The sequence below is a fragment of the Gossypium hirsutum genome, chromosome A11, assembly GCF_007990345.1.
Source record: "Gossypium hirsutum isolate 1008001.06 chromosome A11, Gossypium_hirsutum_v2.1, whole genome shotgun sequence".
In the NCBI taxonomy this organism is placed as follows: Eukaryota; Viridiplantae; Streptophyta; class Magnoliopsida; order Malvales; family Malvaceae; genus Gossypium; species Gossypium hirsutum.
This window is the reverse complement of record NC_053434.1, coordinates 33,448,321-33,456,502: the sequence shown is the minus strand read 5'-3', so window position 1 is coordinate 33,456,502 and position 8,182 is coordinate 33,448,321. Positions and strand designations below refer to the sequence as shown.

Genomic DNA, 8,182 nt, shown 5'->3' with positions numbered 1-8,182 from the left:
TTTTCTTGCAATTTAATTTAATTTTATTATTATTTATTAACCTACTCTTTCTTTCTCTTGGCAAGTTTTTATAGTTTATGACTAGAAGAAACCCGTCGGGACCATTACTTTTTGACGAATAAATCGATCGCACAGTTTGTAGAAACCAAAGAGAAATAGGGCGCAATTAAGATACACAGAGAACGAGCAAGAAGGCGATACTCAACCCCCAACCGAAGAGATGGCTGAAAATCAAGGCAATCAGCTACCTCCTGCAATTGCGGTTAATCAAAATCCTGCTCCACGCACTATGTATGATTATGCTAAACCTTCTTTAACAGGAACTGAATCTAGCACAGTTAGACCTGCTGTAGCTGTAAATACTTTTGAATTAAAACCTAACACTATTCAGATGATACAGTAATTTGTTCAGTTTGATGGTTTGCAGGATGAAGATCCCAAGCTCACTTAGCAAACTTTCTGGAACTTTGCAATACATTTAAAATCAATGGCGTTTCTGATGATGTCATTCGTCTTCAATTTTTCCCTTTTCATTAAGGAACAAAGCTAAACAGTGGTTGAACTCGTTACCACGAGGGTCAATTACTACTTGGGAACAAATGACCGAAAAATTCTTACTAAAATATTTTCCGCTGGCTAAAATGGCTATATTACTTAATGATATCTCTTCTTTTGTGCAGATGGATTTAGAAACACTCTACGATGCATGGGAGAGATACAAGGACCTCTTGAGAAGATGCCCTCACCATGGGTTACCGCTTTGGCTCCAAGTACAAACATTTCACAATAGTCTGAATCCTTCGACTCGGAAAATGGTTGACGCAACGACGGGCGGAACCATCAACAATAAAACACCGGAAGATGCCTATGAGTTTATAAAGGAGATGTCACTGAATAACTATCAATGGCAAGTCATGAGGACAAATCCAACAAAAAACAGTCGGCATTTATAACATCGATTCGGTCACCATGCTCTCTAATCAGGTAGAACTCTTGAATAAAAAGATTGATGGTTTTCTTAGTTCTTCACAGGTTCACCCAGTAATGCAGTGCGAAGCAAGTAGCAGTGGAACAAACCATTCGGATTACCAACCTTATGGCCACAGCATGGATAACGAGCAATTAAACTACATGGGTAATAATCCTCGACCTCAAAACAATCCATATAGTAACACTTATAATACAAGTTGGAGGAACCACCCCAATTTCTCGTAGGGTCAAGGAAATCAAAGACTACAACATGCTTCGGGCTACCAACAACCACCCTACCAACAGGAAAAGAACATAAACCTTGAAGAAATGCTCTCAAAGTTTATATCAGTGTCAAAAACCCATTTTTAGAACACCAAGACAACACTTAAAAATCAACAAGAGTCGATCCAAAGCCTCGAAACTCAGATAGGCCAACTTTCCAAACTAATCTCCGAATGACCACAAGGTAGTTTGCCAAGTAATACCGAACCTAACCCAAGAGAACAACTCAATGCAATTAGTATTCAAGATGACGGAGGAGTCGTTGAGCCTGAACCAGAACCGAGGCAAGAAACTGTGGTAAGCAAAGGTCAAGGTGAGGTAGATCAAAATACAAACAAACCAGTGACTGTCAAATATAAACCTCGTGTACCATACCCTAACGCGACAAGGAAATACCGCTCAGATGAACAATTTGGTAAATTCCTTAAACTCTTAAAAAATTACATATTAACTTACCGTTTATTGAAGCTCTATCGTAGATGCCAAATGCAATGAAATTTTTAAAGGAGCTTTTAGTAAATAAGCGGAAGTTGGACGAGGCGTCGCATGTAGAGCTAACGCAGTTTGCTCGGCCATTCTCCAAAATAAACTACCCAACAAACTAAAAGACCCAGGGAGCTTTACTATTCCTTGCTTAATTGGTAGTTTAGATGTTAATCATGCATTAACTGATCTAGGGGCTAGTATCAACATCATGCCTTACAAAATGTTTAAGCAACTAAGTCTCGGGAAATCCAAACAGACTAGGATGAGCATTCAATTAGCAGATAAAACTATAAGATTCCCTAGAGGTATTATTGAAGATGTGCTAGTTAAAATCGATAAATTTATATTTCCCATTGACTTTATTGTTCTAAACATAGAAGAGGATAGCAACACTCCCTTAATTCTAAGAAGGCCCTTTTTTAGCAACTGCTAAAACCATCATTGATGTTGGCACAGGTGAACTCACACTCCGGGTAGGAGACGAAACAATCACCCTTCAAGCTCGCAATTCTGGCAACACATCAAGAATTGAAGGTGATCATTTAAACCATTCTGCTAAACCTAAAAATTTGGTGCAACCTACTTTGCAGAAAATGAGTCTGAAGGAAGCACACGAGTCATTCTCAAGCACCAGTAGAGGACCTGTTCATGAAGATCGAAGATTACAAATCAAGGAACTCGATGAATGGCGGACACATAAACCAAGAACACCCGAAAAATTGAAACTACGCCAAAACGAGCCCAATACCTCTCCAAATTAACTTAAGTTTGGTGATAAGGTCTTATTAGATGCCGCAAATCCCCATATTGTCACTACCACACTGAATGAGGAAATCCCTCTTATGGTACTCAGTATTTTTCCATTCGGTATGGTGGATATGAGTCATCCCAAGTTCATTACTTTTAAGGTAAACAACACCCGATTAAAACCATATTTTGATGAGATTGATAGCAGGAATGAGGAGTATAAACTCCTCAAACCACCATGACCTTCACTGGAGAGGTAAGTCGAGCTTAGACTATAAATAAGCGCTTCTCGAGAGGCAACTCGAGCACTAACAATATTAATTTCTTTAAATTTTGGTATTTAACTCTTAACTTTTTAATAGAAATCTTGAATACAGGTGTTTCCACAGAGACACGGCCAAGCACACGGGCGTGCTTAAGGCCCTGTGAAAACAGGGCAAAAGATTTCCCCAACATGGGCTACGATTAAATGCCATGGCCGTGCGATATGGCCGTGGTCGAGCCTACCAAAACAACATGGGTGTGCGACACTCCCGTGTGGAAGAATCATGGGCGAACCTGTTAAAACAACACGGGCATTGGACACGCCCGTGTGGAACACCCGTGGTCGAACCAGTTAAATTAACATGGGCGTGGGGCTATCACACACGAGCGTGGGAGAAACAAACAAAGCTAGACACGGCTGTGCGACACGACCGTGTGAACCCACACATTCGAGGAACATGGGCGTGTACTAAATGTCAGAAGTGCCCAAATTTGATATTCGCAAATCACACAGGCTGAAATTAGGGGACACGGGTTTGTGCCCTGGCTGTGTGGGCCAAAATCTATAAATACCCTACACTATTCACTTTCTTCCCAATTTAAAAACCCTAACCCTAGCCGCTGCAACTCCACACGGCCTCCATGCCACACCCGTGCGCCATCTTCAACTTCATTTTTGACACTCAATCTCTTTCCCTTAGCGTTTGTTTACTCTATTCACTTCTATTTTACTTATTTCTAATGCTTATTATCAACATAATCTTCATATCTTTTGAACTATTTTTCATTTTTCCATCATTTAATTTGCATTCTTAGATTAGTTATCATACATTTTGTGTTAAATTAAGTTATTAGGAACATCTCATACCCACGACATTACTATGTTTGTTCTCATGCTATTACCATGCCAATGTATATCATTTAATTTGCATTCCTAAGTTAGTTATCATACATTCTGTGTTAAATTGAGATTAGGAAAACCTCATACCCATTACATTTCTATTCTCATTCTCATTGTTATTGTGGTTAAGTTTGCTTCATATTAATAGTATTGGCTAAAATAATTAGTTCTAAATTCATGCCTTTTATTTTTTCGAATTCCTTTACCTATTATTATTATTACTCTTTATATTACAGGCTCGCAATGTCGTCTTCAAGAGGAAAGAAAACCGTCATTCCTGCTTTAAAGAAGAGGAAAGGAGCGTCCTCTTTTGCGGGTCCAACCGCAGAAATTTGTCACCCTCTTCTACAGTTCCCCCGAGGGCCCCAGGAAGAACTTTTCCAAATACTTCGGGTCTGACCTTTAATTACGGGCCGCTGCATTGACTAGGCTACCGTAGAACAAGTTTAGATGGCTGATGTGATTCAGGCCCTTTTAACCACCGACCCTTGGGAGCTATTCTTTGGGATCATCGAACCAACATACCTTAAGCTCACGATGGAACTATGCTTAACGTTCTATCTCCAGACCGTAATGACGTACTACGATGATCACAGCATGGTTCAATTTCGCCTAGGCGAATTAATCCGCCAACTAAACGTCCCAGAGTTTGGTGCTGCACTAGGCTTATATGCAGAGGAGTTCAAGGAGGAGAATAAACTACATGCTCTCAGTCGCCACATACAGTTCTCTCCCTCGAAGTACTGGCACACTTTGGCCCCTAGCACGGCCTCCTACAATCCTAGCTGCTCCAAGGCATCAGTTCTCCCACCATCCCTGAGGTACTTACACGCTATTTTAGCTCACACGATTACAAGGAGGCGAGAGAGCACTGGCATCGTCAACACCTATGATGTCTACTTCTTATGGTGCATGTCGCAAGGGCACGTCATCGACCTTGCCTATTTCATTGCCCTTGCGATTTAGCACCAGACGGAGCGGCATCAAAAGGGGGTCATCTCCATTGGCCCCTACGTGACTCAACTGGCGCGATACTTTGGGCTCCTCAACACCGCGACCCAAGAATCATCCCTCACCCTCATCGGTTAGATGTCTCCACAAGGCATCTCGAGCATGCTTAGCATGAGGATGATCGAGAGGCACCGAGGAACCTACCCTCCCTAGTATCGTCTCGCCCAATCTACCGAGAAGGAGGCCTACGAGGACATTTCTGATGATGTCCCCCCACAGCACGAGGACCTACCGACTCAGCCACCACCACCCTCTCGTCTAGTTCATGCGGCAGCTTCATATGCTAACATCTCTGAGCGCCTCACTTGATTCGAGCAACAGTGTTTTCAATGATTTGACAACATTGATGCTACTCTACAACAGATTTGTCAGCACCTCCACATCTCATCGTCGGTCCCACCTCGCGAACCATCCAGCAATGAAGATGTTTAAACATATTTACTTATTATTTTATGTTTTTAATTTTTATTGAAACTACTTTTTATTTTTATTAGATTTTAGAAATTTTATTTTTAATTATTAATTTAGATTATTTCTTTTTGAGTAATTATTCTTCCTAATACCCCCTAAAAAGTTCCTGATTTTACACAGTTCTATAGAGCTCTTAAGCTCATCATCACATAGGAACTAAACCTCCACCAGGAAAGGTTCTCCACGACTGCCATGTCTTGCTCGCCCACGACCATAGCTACCACTAGAGATAATATCCTTTTGGCGCAGGACTTATGGCCTACTGAACCTCTACGACCGCCGGAGTATCCTCCACCACTCTCGAACTGATTCCTCTCCAGAACTCCAGTTCGAGGAATTCATCATATAGGAAGTTTCACTTCTCTCCCTATCTTATTTTTACACTCTAATATCTATCTTTGTACATTGAGGGCAATGTACATCTTAAGTGTAGGGGGTATTTATTTCATTATCAGAAAAATCCCTGAATGATTGCCTTGTTCTCTTGAAAAGCTTTCATATCATATTTAGGATAAATTTTAATTGATTTATGATTTTGATTGATATATCTTGAATTAAAACATAGGCCTTTATGCATTGATTGTTTAAACTTTAAGACATTAGAGAATCAAGCATGATGAGTTGATTTTTAAGAATTTAAAATTATAGGTTGTTTCCCCAAGTCTAGCTATTACTTTGAATTGGAATTCACGACTCTAAACATCAAAAAGCCATATTTTTGTGAGATTTTTGAGCCTTTTGAGCATCTATTAATCCTTTCATGCTCACTTTTATTATTGCTTTGAGTGCGTCAGTATTGAAATGTTATTCTAGAACTTGCTTGATTATGCATGTCGAGACCACACCATTTGATTTGATATATCAAAATGATTAAGGCACTTAGGATTAACCCACTCATGCCATGAAAAGCCTACCTCCACGATTAACCCCTAGTAAACCCCCTTGATCCTAACAAGCCATTCCTTATATTAACCTCAATATTAACCCTTAACCCATTATTGTTGAAATCCCTTAAATTAATCCCTATTTTTGTCGAGATTTGAGTTGAATGGATTGCTTAGCTATTTTTTGCTCTTAATAGTTAGTCTATATTATTTTAACTTGTTCTTAAAAAAAACATGTATACATATTAGTAGTTATCTTCTATTTGTAAGCTTCAAAAGTTAAATTCCATAGTCTGAGAGGAAGCTCTGTTGTACGCAAGTAATGATAAACTCTTTTTCTAGTTAGGTAATTTTTCAATTCAATCTCGATTCTAACCCTTTCTTTTAGCTTGTGACCACACCCCCTAACCAAGCTTCATTCAAACCCTCCAAAGACCTTTTGATTGATGTATCATCTTAAATTATAGTGGTGGAGATTTGATTTTCATGCAAGCCTATGGTAATGACTTTTCATTATTGACTGTTGAGTGCTTTATTTATTATCCTTAAACACCTCGAGTGATTTGATTGAATCTTCAGTGAGGATGTGAAACTCTGTGATATTCTAAATCAAAGGTAATTACTTAAATAAGGGGTGACACCTATGTTTGCATGATTAAAATACTCAACTTGGAATGTTTGAAACTTTTATGTTCTTTTAGTTGAATTCTCAATGTATGATTACTTATGGATTAATGGGAGATATTATCGATAGGAATTATAAGTTGAGAAGAATTTATTTTAATTATGAGTTGAGAATTTTGCTTGAGGACAAGCAAATGCTTAAGTGTGGGGGTATTTGATAAACCATAAATTACATATATATTTACCCCATGTTTAATGCATTTTATGGATAATTTCTCATTAGAATTAGTGAATTCGATGCTCCTAAGGCTTTAATTTCATGTTTTATACTTAGGAAAGCATAGGAGAGCGAAAGGAATGAGAAACGGGCCAAAAACGGAGAAAATGGGCCAAAGTACGAAATCAACACGGCCTAGACCTCCTCACACGGGTAGACCACACAGTCGTGTCAATTTGGCAGGCTCGAGCACGACCTGAAGTAATCGAACATAGGTGTGTGCCATGGGCGTGTCCCTGCCAAGCCCAAGTTGAGTCCAATTCGGAAAAGGCTAATTTTGAAGGCTTCTAGGCATTCCAAAGCCTATAAATACACCCTAGAAAAGGAAGAAAAAGGAGGGGGAGAAGGGGGAGTAAGGAATTACTCCAAGGAAGCCGATTGACCCATCTTAGAAGCCAGATTCATTATCAAGACTAAAGATCTCTCCTCAATTTCCCTTCAGGAGTTTTGGGTTTTATTTATGTTTTGTATTTTTTATTCTTCTGAGTGTTTTCTTATTTAGTTATGAACTAAAACCCCTAAATACCTAAGGGGAATGAAACCTAAGACGAATCTTGTTATTATTTTCCGAATCGTATGATAAATATTTATTCTTAATTATTTGTTCTTAATTCTTGTTTTGATATCCCAGGATACTGATTCAAGACATGCTCTTATTCAGAGGAGGAATAAACCCTGTCTAAGAGTACATTTTTCATAATTAAGCGAAGTTGATTGCGTGCCTAGACATAGGGTGACAAGATTTTGCTAGATTAGGGTGAAACCGAATAAAGGGATCCATAGATCGAGTTAATGCAACCTTAGAGCGTTAAATAGAGAAAAGTCTCGGTTATTCAATCTAGGGATTAGATGTTATTAGTCTTGAATAGGTATAATAGCATAACTTAGGGATCTCTATGGAACAAGTTGAATGAATAAATCGTCCGATTCGAAGCCAGAATAACAAGTAAAGTCTAGGTGGATTTTTTCCTTAGGTATTGTCTTAAGTCAATCGATTTTTCCCAAAAGCAATTCCCTAATTCTTTTCTCTGTGCGTTCTTAGTTTAGATAATTAGTTAATTAAAACAAAACCTCTTTATTCTTAGGCTAGATAATAAAAAGATAGTCATTACTAGTACTTTTAGTTCCTTTGGGTTCGACAATCTGGTCTTGCTAAAACTATACTACTGTTCGATATGTATACTTGCCTACATCGCAATAATAGTTAGTTTAAGAACGAGTAGTTATAAATACTTAAAACCTATCACGAAATCACGCGATCAC

General features: G+C 38.8%; 1 non-coding gene across 1 annotated transcript; it reads right to left on the bottom strand.

Moving 5' to 3' along the window:
• Positions 1-647: 647 nt before the first annotated feature.
• On the bottom strand, positions 648-754 carry LOC121210569 (small nucleolar RNA R71). Its single transcript, XR_005905685.1, has one exon. It is a non-coding gene; the product is annotated as a small nucleolar RNA R71 (small nucleolar RNA).
• Positions 755-8,182: the final 7,428 nt, after the last annotated feature.